Source organism: Lycium ferocissimum, chromosome 8, assembly GCF_029784015.1.
Source record: "Lycium ferocissimum isolate CSIRO_LF1 chromosome 8, AGI_CSIRO_Lferr_CH_V1, whole genome shotgun sequence".
Classification (NCBI taxonomy): Eukaryota; Viridiplantae; Streptophyta; class Magnoliopsida; order Solanales; family Solanaceae; genus Lycium; species Lycium ferocissimum.
The window spans coordinates 6,350,023-6,364,317 of record NC_081349.1 but is presented as its reverse complement, the minus strand read 5'-3'; positions in this window follow the sequence as shown (position 1 = coordinate 6,364,317).

Genomic DNA, 14,295 nt, shown 5'->3' with positions numbered 1-14,295 from the left:
AATGAATGTTGCAAAATGAAGGAACGAACGGCGTCTTGAATCAAAGAAAGGTTGTCGTAGTAAAATAAGTTTTCATGTACCGTATTTAAACAACAAATGTGGGTATTAAAGTGGTTGAATCAACGAGGAAAATGAAGATGATAAACTGAGGGTGAAAAACAGGAGTAAAGAAGTGCAAATGAAGAAGTGAAAATGAAGAAAGGAAAGCGTTGAAGGCCTTATATAGGCATGGGTCTGGGGCGGTTACAAATCCCGACCAACCGGGGAACGCCACGTGTCCCATAATTAATGAGACGTGATTTGAAAAGACGTGCGCAACGGCGATTCTGATACGTGGCCCGTTCGGTATGACACGTGGCAGATGGCAGAAGGATGTGACACAACTGTTCCCGCCAAAATGAAAAGATAAGAACGAGCCTATGGAACTACCGGTGTCGTGATTCATCCACTTCCCGTTACTCCGGCAAAGCTTCGGTTCGAAAAGTGTGGGGACTATCTGTATACAAGAAAATCGGATTAAAGCTTAGCCGGTGAGACCGGGGGCCGACAAAAGGAAGAAGACAAACACAAGCGTTTAGACCGGGGGTATTGCATCAATAATGCTTGATCGAAGAAGTTTGAAGAAAACCGTAGGTCCGTTTATCCGGGTAAACTTCTTAGCAACATAGGTTCCGGTTTCTCCAGGGCCGAGTTGATCGTGGCCGTTTGTCCGGTTTATACATGAAGGAGTTAATCGTGGCCGTTAGTCCGGTTTCTTCATGACCGTTATGTTCGTGGTCGTTGGTCCGGTTAATCAGTTATTCAATTACCACGTGTGAAGATCGTTTTGCCACCTAGTACTGTCAGTCGTATGGGTGTCAGACCGTACGACCCAACCTTATCCATATTAGGGCTTCTTTTATTTCTTAAAGGGCTTGATGATGTATGAAAGGCCCATAGAGAAAAACTATAAATAGGGGGCATTTCCCTACTTTTAGGGGTTGGCTTTTCAGATCCAAAACATTGTATTAGAATTTATATTGAAGCTTTCTTTCTCTCTTTCTCTCTGGTTTTGGTCCGGTTTGAAGTATTAACTCCATTCAAGCACATCATTCAATATTGCACTGTAGCACACATATATCTTGGCTCAAGCCCATAACACGAACACATTCATCCAAATTATTTGCATATCGGTTTAATTAAGTCATTTATAAGTGAATCCACATATACATCCTTCATTAATCAAAAAATAGATTAAAGTATCCACATATCATATACCTCATTTACAAATTCACTTTATTACCCAATTTCGGGATAAACAATGATCTTTCAAAATTGTTTTTCTCTTTTTTTTTTTTTTTTTTTTTTTTTTTTTTGCAAAATTTTGAGCTATTTTCTTTTTCTTACTTAGAGCCCGTTTGGATTGGCTTATAAGTTGCTTATAAGTTATTTTCAAATTTTTTTTTAGTGTTTGGGTAGCTTTAAACTTAAAGTCATTTTGTCTTAAAAAATAAGCTCAAAAAAATAATTGAGCCCATTTGACTTAGCTTATCTAAAGCGACATATAAAATTTAGCTTATAAGCCAAAAAAACAAGTTAGGCTACCCCAACTTATTTTTTTAAATTATATAAACAGAAATAGGCATAAAGATAAGCCCATCCAAACAGGCTCTTATTCACCTAAAATTCGAAATGCGAGTTAGTTCATGAAAAGGTGAACAGATGTCAAAAAACCTTACATTACCAAAAATCCGTTTTGTGTGATTAACCTAGAGAATAATTGCTGTACAACTTCCATAAACTTAAGTAGTTGGTGAACCAATTTATTTTTAATTGTAAAAAATAAAATATTTAATGAGAAAAAGATATAGTGACATTTTGCTTAACGATAATTGGACGTAGAAAGGAATAAACAAATAATTCCATAGGCTGCTAAGACGTAACAGAATATTTGGAACTCCAAGTCTCCAACGTAGTAGTCCCTCATTTCAAGCAGACAATAATAATTTCAGGAATAAATTTATTGAACCCCATGAAATTATTGGAAGAAAAAAACCCATGAAATTTAATTCTTTTAATTGGGATCCATCCTTGTAACTGTCATCCATAGGGTATTGAAAAATTATTTGAGTGGTATTATCCTAGAACATGCACTAGTTATCTTTTTCTTAGATATGTCCTAAATAGTGAAATATATAGTCCAGATATAATATATATATATTCTATCCATTAAATATGAGAGAACAAGTTAATATTCTTGAAAGGGCTTGATAATTACTTTGGTTGCAAAATACTAAATATCTTAAATACTATTTAGAAAAGGCTAATACCTTTAAATCGAGTAATATAAAATATAAATTTGTCAAATAGAAGGATTGGGAGGCAAGTAGATGAGGCATACATGAATGGCTACTTGAAGAAAATTCAATCTACCAACGATTGAGGAGTTTTCTAATTGAGGAGTTTTCTAATTATACCTAATCTATATTCTATATAGACATATAGCGGTGCAAAATTTTGATACTTTCCACCCAAGTCCAAATCACATGGCTAGGATCAAGTTGCCTAGCTACATTAATTTTCCATATATGCTTAAATTGAAATCAATGTTATTATATATAGTGCGGATAAAGGTGGAATTTATACATAATAAATAATAGGGCTTTTTCAGAAAATAAATTCTGGAAAACGGAAAGAAGTTTCTTGTAGTCATTAGTCCCTACTCATCTTGTATTTTCTCCTTCCAAAATTACCCTTCCCATGCGAGTAAAATCTACACAAATAAGTGCTGGTAAAATGAAAACCGCTAGCATTAAAGGGTGTGTTTCGTAGCAAGAAAAGTGTTTGCCATATAAAAATAGAGTTTAAGTTTGGTGCACCGTCGGTCTATAAATTTTTTTACACCATCATGTAATTTTGATGGTAAATATAGTAACTTTTTAAAGTAAATATGTTTACCTTTTTTCTTTTAATTAATGAAATTGTAATTTATGGAAGACTAATTAACATTAAGGAAAGTTGAATCCTACTTGTAGGAAAGTTGAATCCTACTTGTACTCTAACCAAAATTGGTTCCTAGTTTTATGGATAAACAAATTATTTCCTTCTCAAAGCTGTTAAAGTTTTCACATTTTTTTCCTCTCAAGATCATTGATGAAGAATTCTATAGTCCTTCAAACATTGTGAACTTTGTAATAAGTAACTCTTTAAACACCTCATATATTCTGAACTTTGGGGAACCTCTTTCATTGTCGACAGCAAGTTCTCATTGCAAATTTTGGATTTTTTTCCATCTACAAGCATTTGAAGGGCTATTGTTTCTTTAAAATTCATTGAATAAAACTTTTATGAATTAAAGTTTTTTTAGTGTTGAATATTTTGTCAATAGAAAGCTTCGAATAACTATTATTAATTTTCAGTAAGTGTTTGTAAAGCTTGTTACTCTAATTGTGAATTACTAACATTTAGAATAAATCAAAGGAGGATTTGAAGGAAAACAAAAGCTTACGATGGTAGAAGAAGCAAGGAGAGAAACCCGATCGATTAATCGGGAGATGAAGACAGAGGAGTTGAAGGGGAGAGAGAGAGAGAGAGAGAGAGAGGATAAAGAAAAATAGATTGAGAAATTGAAGGGAAGGGAAGGGATGAGAGAGAATAAAGAAAAATTCAGTGCGTAAATGTAGAGAGAGAAAAAAAAATTAGGAGAAAGTTGGTAACTTGTTATAACAGGGTTAAAGTTACCTGATTGTGTAGAAAAATAATACACTGACGGTGCACCAAACTTAAACTCATAACAATATTGTTTAAGGGTGTTTTTCGTAGTAAGAAAAGTATTTGCCATATAAAAGTATTGTTTTACAAAATAATTTTCTGAAAAATAAGTGATTTTCTTACTTGTTTTAAGAATTTAATTAGTAAAAAATAATAATACTACCACAAATGCATTTATAATTTAGATAAACACTATAGGGTGGTTGGGACCTTAGGTGTGACTCATGCGAGTGCGAATGGGATGGGTGGGGTGTCTAGGGGCTAGGAAGAGACGATCAACATATAATGCTATTTATGCAACTTATTTTTCTACTCTCGCTAGAAAAGTCATTTTTCTTAATTTTTTTAAATAATAGTTTTCTAGAGAAAATATCTTCCAAAATAGTTGACCAACTATGAAACACACTCAAAATGTACAATTACCAATAAGCGTAATAAGGTTCAAACACAGAATTTAGAACTATTTCATATTGGAATTGTGAATGCTTAAGGGTCACGAGAGTACTTTGGTCTAATCATTTCCAATGAACCATGTTATTTCTTCTATCTCAAATTATCTGTCGTGTTTTTATTTGACACGCTCGTTAAGAAAATATTAATTAGGAAAATTTTTACTATTTTACCTTATTTATGTCTTAAGATAATCTTTCTTCATTGAATATTTACTATATTTATGTGTCATCTCTCCGTAATTGAGGTGTTTGTAGTCTTCAAGAATAACTACTACTAAGGTAAAATGACATATAAATTGAAATAACAATTTTAGAAATCACGACAGATAATTTGATCGAGACGGAGGGAGTACTTCACAACATCATACTACAACTGTATAATGTTAATACTCGCTGTAGTCCATATTAAGTGTTGCTTTTAGTTTGGATGCACACCTTAAAAATCTATTCACTCCTAGAAAGTAGAAGTGTCTTTATTAACTTATTTTTAATTAAAATTGTACCTATTCAATATAATTTCTTGGTTACATAAACCTACTTATTCAAAAAGAGGTAATTTGAAAGAAAATAATTATTACCTAATTGCTTATGTGAAACACCACTTATTTTGGACCAAAATAAAAAGAAGAAAATACATCCTTCCATTTTTACTTGTTCGTATTTGACTTGACATGCCAATTAAGGAGCAATAAATAAAATGATAATGTTACTATATCACCCTTAATTATTATAAATCATCTAATTAATTGAAATCAATCAAACATACTTTAAAAGTTGTGCAGCCACTAACAATTATTTGAAGTTTTCAACCCAATAATTAACAATAAGGATAAAATAGTTATGAAATGGTAAATTTTCTCTTGATTTTCTCAATTGAATAAGTAAAACATGACCATCTATTTTAGTATAATCTACAAATAGAAATGGACGGAGGGAATATCATTTATGAATATGGACCGGAGGGAGTATATTTTAGAATTCCATGAACAGGACCGAAGGGAGTATATTTTAGAATCTCATTGTTCATTTTTCGACAAATATCTGTTTTTTACAGTTTACAATGCATTAATTTATTTAAAATTGTGGAAATCAAAGCTCAAGGGTATTTTTGTCGCTTTGGGAAGACCGAATATTCTCTAGTGTACACATGGTGGGAGACTATTTTTTAAAGCTTTAGCTAATAATTAATTCTTTTTTCTCAATGTTATAAAGGCCTCATTTGTTTGCACTTAATGGAGGTCAGAACTGAATCTACCGTGACCTTATACCATTGAATGCATTTGTTTACATTAAGATCTAACAAGCTTATTTGTCCGAATAAGTCTTAATCATTAAGAGATCTTGAACAAAAGTCTCAACATCATTAAGAATACTTTTTTATGAATAATTTTTACCAAACTCCACCCCAACACCTCCACTCACCACAACACCACCCCAACCCCCCAACAACCCACCCACCCACCCCCACCCTAATAACCCACCCACCATCACCACCCAAACCCCCACCCCCAACAACCCCACCCACCATCACCACCCTCACCAACACACCACCACGACTCACCCCACCACCACCACCATCCCCCCCCCCCCCCCCCCCCCCCCCCACCACCACCAACACCATCCTAACCCTCCACCACCCACCTACCTTACCCCCAACCACCCCCCCTCACCACCACCTACCCCTGCCTCCACCACACCACTACCACCACCCACCACCCATACCCCACCTAATCCACCACCACACACTTACCCCACCCACCACCACTACAAAGCATCTCCACCATCACTAGCGAACATAAATGTTTCATTTTTTTATCAAATAATATTTTTATTTTATTAAATTTTTATTTAGTTACTTTTTTATTTGAAATGTATATTTATTTTGTTTAAATAAATATATTAACGACATTCGTATGTTGAAAAACAAACAGTTTTAATCATTCAGTGTTCAGATCTAGAGACAGCATCTTAATCATTCAGATGTGCATTCAGATTCAGACGTCTTAATCTTAATGAAAACAAATGAGGCCAAAGTTTACTTTTATCGTAGGCAAATTGGAATTCCAATTTCGTTCCCAAGATTCTCCTCACTCCAGGCTCTCCACGCCATGAGGGTAATTTTTCTTGGCTTGGGAGAATGACATAATTAAAAAGGGTGTTGGTATTTGGCACAATCCAAAATGACACAATTTGGCATAACCCTATTAAAAAGTCCTAATTACTCTTAGGCCTCATTTTTTTGCACTTAATGCAGGTCTGAATCTTAATCATTCAGATTCAGCCCATTAAGTGCATTTGTTTTTAAGGTCTGAATCTTAGTCATTCAGATTCATCCCATTAAGTTCATTTGTTTTGTTTCCTTATGAAGCCTCTTAATAGGTCTGAATGAATCAGATCTATAACAGAGTTTTAACACCATTCAGACTCATTTAAATAATACTCTTATATCATCAAACTTTCCATGACTTCTCTTTTCACGCTTCTAGCTATCCTTTCTCAACCAGATACCAATTTTTAACCTCTTGAAGTGGTAAGTTTTCATAATTCAATCTAGTATTTCTGATATTCATAAAATCTTGGGTGCATTGATATTTGCCAAGAACTCTTGAAAGCATAAAAATTAACTAATTAACTGTAATAGCAAAATCGTTTTCTTGAAGTTTTTTGGAGTCTCTTAAAAACTTTGTTTGAAATCTCATGTATATTTACCCAGTTCATGATCTAATCTGCACCAGAAAAATTAAACATGAGTGAATCCATCTTCTCAATAAAATCCCTACCTCCACTTCTCAATCTTTGAAAGATCGCAGTGACTCTATAAGACAATAACACCGACTTTAAAAAAAAACTTGAATACTACATAACCCTCTAATCCAATTTGAAACTTAATGCATAATACAAGCTTCAAGAAACAACAAAGAACGTTCAGAAATTGTGTCAAGCATCGAAAAGTTTACCCCTTTTATCTTATGTTAATACAGTTTCTTACTAGAAAACATCTTCACGGGGATTCAATAATAGCTCTCTATCACTTTCGGTGACGAGAAGGTTTACCATTTTAATAATAAGCACAAATTCTTAAAAAATTTAGTGTTACCTTGTTACACTAATTTATTATATTCATATATGGAGTAACTTTTATTTGCATTTTAGATAGTTCAAATTTTTTATCAAATATAAATATTCATAATATTTTTTTCTATCAAAAAAAATTTTTTTTTTTTTGCTAAAGTAAGATTTCTGTAATATTTCATTGATATATTGGTTAATTCCATATGCACATTCAGATATTGAAAACAAACATCATTCAGTGTTCAGATTTAGAGGCAACATCTTAATATTCAGATGTGCATTCAGATTCAGACATCTAGATCTTAATGCACATCTTAATATTCAGATGTGTATTCAGATTCAAACGTCTTAATCTTAATGTAAACAAATGAGGCCTTAATAAAGATTTGGCTCCAATATGTGGTATTTCCCTCCAAATTTTTTCCCTCCAAGACAAAGTAATTATTACACACGGCATGCTTAAGCTTTTCATTCTTCCAACACCTAGAACCCATAAATTTATCTTGGATAAAGATTCACTTCATTTTTTTCCCTCTAATATTTTTATATAATTTATACATACAACTAATTTAGTTATTTGGTCAACCTATATATTCGATCTATCACTACAAAATACAAGTTAATGTACCCTATAAATATCTTTTAAACAATAGTAAAAAAAAAAAAAGTCCTAAATTACATACAAAAATGGTCTAATTTTTTGACAAAATTGCATTTATTTTATATAAAAAATGATTAAATTGAATCAAAACTTAGTAAAATATTTACTCAATCCTATATAATATTTAGCTAAATTGAAGTAATTCAACATTTCAATCTACAATCATAGTGTTGATTGCTTGTTTCATCCAGTTTTTGTCATTTTTTTTTTAAATTGATTGAATTAAATCAAAACTTGCTAATTGTTCCTCAATTATATCTAATACTTATCTAAATTCTTGCTAGAATAAATCTTTAATTTAAAGTCAACAATAGTGCGACTACTTGTTAAACTTTGCTATTTTAAAAAAATGATTGAAGTAAATCGAAATTTGCTAATTGTTATTAAATTCTATCTAATACTTAGCTAAATTGAGATAACTCAATGTTTCCCATTAAGTCAACTGGGGTGTTTGACTAATTGTTACATTCCACTCAGTTTTTTATTTTACTTAAATTGATTGAATTAAATCAGCACTTACAAAATATTTATTCGATCTAATCCTATCTAATGCTTAACAAATTGAGATAATTCAATGTTTTAATTAAAGTCAATCACAATGTCAACTAGTTACATCCATTATTTTTTTTTAAAAAGTTGATTGAATTAAATTAAAAGCTGATAATTGTTACTCAATCATATCTAATACTTAGCTAATTTGAGATAATTTAATATTTTCAATCGAGTCAACCATAGTGTTATTTTTTGTTACATCCTTTTAAAAAAATAATGATGGAATTAAATCAAAACTTGCTAATTGGTACTCAAATTTATCTAACTCGTAGAAAAACTAAGATAATTCAACATTTTAATTAAAGCCAATGACTACTTGTTATATCCACTTATTTTAAATAAATAAAAAATGATTGAATTGAATCAACACTTGGGAAATTTTTTACTTGATAATGGGACCCGGCACTTTTGTAACCCAAAAAAAAAATTTTGGAACCAAACTAACCCATTAAAAGAAAAAAAGAACCAAACTAGGCTTCACGTACGTATGCAGTAACGTGAAAGGGCTTGGTGTAAATCCACGATTACGTACGTGAAAGGGCCAAAGTGTACATTTACACTTTGGTCCTCTGTGCGTGAAACCCATACCAAAAACCCCCGACCCCAACCTTTATTCTTTGGAAATCAAACTCAAAATTAAGGTTTTTTTTCGTACTTTGACCGAAGATTAGTCACGTTTCAAAACACCGGAATATAAATATTTTATATATAGAACTTAATATTTATTTTTAGTGTACAATAATATACGTCTTTATTACATCAAGTATACATATACATTTGGATCGTCGTTTTAGGGTTGTAAATTTCGGCGCACGTTTGAAAACTTGTTATATTTAGGTTTAAGTGTCATATTTTATAGGGTTTTGATTAATCTCTTTTATTTTACTCCCAAAGCTATGAAGTACTTTTTTGGTTCAAGCGATAGAAGAAAAAATTACTCTTTGCTTTATATTAGTTTTTTTCTTTTATGTCTTTTTTATTTTGTTATTGTATTATGTAATTCGCACATTTTGAATGTGCAAAAATAAATATAATATTTAAAAAATAATTCATCAATACGAGAGGTTCATAATAATTGAAAAATATTTCATTCCATTAGCTACGAAATACATCATTAAATTACAATAGACTTAAAAAAAAATCAAGTTCTAAACCTGCTCTACTTCCGGATGTCTTGTCACCGTGGAGTTTTGCTCACATGAACGCTTATCATGCCCAAATTACTTACATGTCGAGCACTTGCGAGAGTAAGTCTTTTCGCTAACATCCATTTGATTGTGATAACGGTTTAGCTTTTGTTTTTTCCCAATTTACGGATATGGTTCTTGTTTGCAATCATAGAAAATGGCACGGCTGACCAATAAGCTTGATCACCAATGGGACGGAAGTGGCTGGAATATGCTTTTAGGTATTTTACGACCTTATATTCCTCCGCCACATAATCAGTTACATTTCTGGCCATTCTCTCAAAGCACTTGGTTGCACGAGAACATGGCATGTGAATCGTTGCCACTTACCACAAGTGCATGATTTTGTACTCTCGGTAACGATATGTTTGTTTCCTCCTTTCTTGCCGCAATAACCTATTCTAACTTCATACACTCGTTGAACGACGTCATACTCGGTCATTTGGTGACCCTCTCACCTTTCTTCTACGTGCTCCATCTTTTTGTAGGGCTTTGGCATCCATGTTCCCTCGTCGGCTAATATAGCTGCTGCTGCCTTGTCCCATCCTGACCTCCGCGACACCGCTCGAAAGTTAGTCTTACCATTGCGGTGATAGGTAGTCTACCGAGTAGATTTGAGGAGTCCATTGAAAGACTCAAAGTTGTTCGTGAGTGAGCATCATCACCTCTCACTCCATCAGCATAAAGCGTCCATTTTTTTAACTTCTAATTTCATCAACCAAACATATGCCTCTTCCCTTAGCGACTCCATTTTTTCACCATTTTCTTTGTTGATCTTGCGTCATGGCCCCGCATCAATTTGTTTACGGTGCCGTTTCCCAAACTTTATTTGCAAATTAGCCTTTAAGTGCCTTAAACAATATTGATGGTAAGCATGTGGAGCGCCACCCTTTCGCATATTGTGTAATATGCCTTTATGACGATATTGTGCAATATGCCTTTAATAACATGAGTTTTTAGATAAGTCAAAAACATCCCCCATGTCTCGTTGCTCTCGTTGGCGGCAATTGCGAAAGCAAGAGGGAATATTGACCCATTGGCATCCATACCTACTGTAATTAGGAGCTTAATGTCATATCGACCATATATGCTGTGACCCATCTATCGATATCACATTCCGGCGGTGAGCAAAACCATCAATACTTGGTTTGAATGCCCAAAAGACGAAGTTGAAAATTACCCTCTAAAAGCCACCAGTACAGCCACAACGGTGCCGGGATTAGCATGTTTTATAGCCGCCATATACCCCGGCAACGCCGAAAGAGGATTCCCAAGTTCCAAAGATCATCTCAAAAAGACGTCTACACCCGATAATCCCTTTCTCTTGCTTATGATTTTACCATATTTTGAGTGGACCATGCTAATACAAGTTTTGATAGGCATCTGGATAAGTTTAAACAACAACATTTAGCAATGATATTTTAATTGCTATAAGATATATAATGTAAACGGTCAGATAAGTTACCTTGGAGTTTCCTCAATGTGTTTAAGTAACACATGAACAATCATGTTTATATCTAAATTAAAATGATTTGATCGACTTTGTCCATATCACAAGTGTGCTTCGGGTGAAATTTTGTGATTTCACGGACATCGTGTTTAGCAATTCCCCCGAATAAACCACCGTAGACCTTGAGTATGTCGACACAAATCGACCTCATACCGATTTGTTTGTGTTATCTACCTTAAACTCCCTGATATCCTTTATACAATACATTCTAATAGCCCGTTGCAATATCTTTTTTTATGTGAATTGCATTCCCTTTGCAAGGACGCATTCATCAGTCATGGGATTTTTTGGTTCAATCCACATTTTTTGGCGACTTTGATCATCATCTCTTGTGAAGACAAATGCATCCTCACGACCTTGGAGACTGTCAAGATATGGAATATAGTCGAAATGCCACTGCATTGGGCTATCAGGAATTGGGTTTTCCGCCATCGGAGGTGGTGCGTGGTGGTGAGTTGGTTCCGGTTGCTTCTGGGGACTAAAATGTGTATCTTCTTCATCCCCTTCACTATCTTCATCATCGGTTACCTCTGCATTATTAGCTAGTTCATCGCTATCACTATCTGATGTATCCACATAACTTGGACAATCAGCGCCATCTAAGAAAGGCCTCCTCCTACACGATAAAAAGTATATGTTAAATTCCAAATTCAAATATATATATATATATATATATATATATATATATATATATATATATATATATATTTATTTATTTATTTACATCAAGGTGATGAACCTACATATATTGATCAACTCCACTAACGAGAGGCCCTTTTTCATTCCACGTTAGTACCACCGGCAAGTTTTGATAATAATCGGCACACCGAAATACCGAGAATTATTATAATAATCAACTCCACTAAACGAGAATTATTATAATAATCAACTCCTTTGAATCGAGAGTTCTGATAATAATGAGTTGCTCCACTAAATTGAGATGATTGCCCAATATTACTCGTATTTGGTCTATAACCCCTACAAAGATTTAAAAATGGTTATTTACCAATACATACAATAAACACGTGCTACGCACAAAATAATAATATAGAATGCATATTTACCAAGTTTGATTTAATTGTTGCGTAAGATTTTCCAGCGGCACACAGCACTCAAAATTCCCCCGTAAGAACTAAAATCTCCATACGTGTTAGCTTATTTGGGTTGTTCTTGTGGGACCTCTCGGGATATCTTTTCAACATACATCTCAAGAACATTAAGGGCGACTAAATGTTTTAATTCTTCTGACGCATTCAAATAATCCCTCAAAGAATCATCATCATTGATATAATGCCTACATAAAGCACTATACCATTGGAAACTGATTGTGGATATCTACCTGTTATAGAGATTTCATACTCATCTATGCTAACCTTCATTTTTTCACATATGTAAGTGACTAGTGATTCATAAGACACTTCAAGTGGACATTTAACATGAACGTTGGTCTTTTATTGTAACGAACTGTACTATTGTCATCAAGGATAATACCATCCCAATGTATTGAAACCTTAGCTCGGTGGAATATCTTGAGCCATTTTTTGTGGAACTTTGATTTTTTTTTTTTTTTTGAATGACTTAAGAGAGGGTTTTTTGAATGACTTAAGAGACTTAAACTTATGAAATTGATGAGTTTTTACCTCGTCCAACATTCTTCTTAAATAGATTCATATTGACCCCTATTGCGCATTGAAACGTTGCGTAATATGAATTAAATTCAAATAAACAGTCAAAAAACGCAGCATTGTATTGTCAAATCGATCATTTATGTTTCATAAAAAAATTGAAATTGGTATGCATAATGTGTTGTCAAATCATGTTCTACTGCGAATTGAAACATTGCGTAATATGAATTAAATTCAAATAAACGGTCAAAAAATGCAGCATTATATTGTCAAATCGGTCCTTTACGTGTCATAAAAAAGCTGAAATTGGCATGCATAATGTGTTGCCAAATCATGTTCTATTGCGCATTGAAACATTGCGTAATATGAATGAAATTCAAATAAACGGTCAAAAAATGCAGCATTGTATTGTCAAATCGGTCCTTTACGTGTCATAAAAAAGCTGAAATTGGCATGTATAATGTGTTGTCAAATCATGTTCTATTGTGCATTGAAACACTGCGTAATATGAATTAAATTCAAATAAACGGTCAAAAAATGCAGCATTGTATTGTCAAATCGGTCTTTTACGTGTAAAAAAAAAGAAGCTTAAATTGGCATGAAATAATGTGTTGTCAAATCATGTTCTATTGCGCATTGAAACATTGCGTAATATGAATTAAATTCAAAGAAAAGGTCAAAAAATGCAGCATTGTATTATCAAATCGGTCCTTTACGTGTCATAAAAAAGCTAAAATTGGCATGCATAATGTGTTGTCAAATCATGTTCTATTACGCATTGAAACATTGCGTAATATGAATTAAATTCAAATAAACGGTCAAAAAATGCAGCATTGTATTGTCAAATCGATCCTTTACGTGTCATAAAAAAGTTGAAATTGGCATGCATAATGTGTTGTCAAATCATGTTCTATTGCGCATTGAAACATTGCGTAATATGAATTAAATTCAAATAAACGGTAAAAAAATGCAGCATTGTATTGTCAAATCGGTCCTTTACGTGTCATAAAAAAGCTGAAATTGGCATGCATGATGTGTTGTCAAATCATGTTCTATTGCGCATTGAAACATTACGTAATATGAATTAAATTCAAATAAACGGTCAAAAAATGCAGTACTATACATAACATGATTGACAAACAACTAGTATTCACTTTAAAACGAGTTATCATGACATTCTACACCCAATTTGGTAATCTTGATTCTATTACATGTTTTACCTCAGCAAACATATTTGAAGTAATGGGTAGGACATGAAAACTAGATGATGATGATTTTCATTACTCAAATAATTCTAACAAAAGATTCAATCAAGAATACAATAAAACAATGAGAGAGGAGTGGAATTGGCGTGTTAGGGAGGCTGAAGCACTGGAGCAAAAGTTAGCTTTAATAGGGCTTAAACGCCCAAAAAAACGTGCTATGTCAATGCCTCGCGGAACTCCACAAGAGTTTAATTTTGCTCTTAATGTTTTTTGCGAAGAGA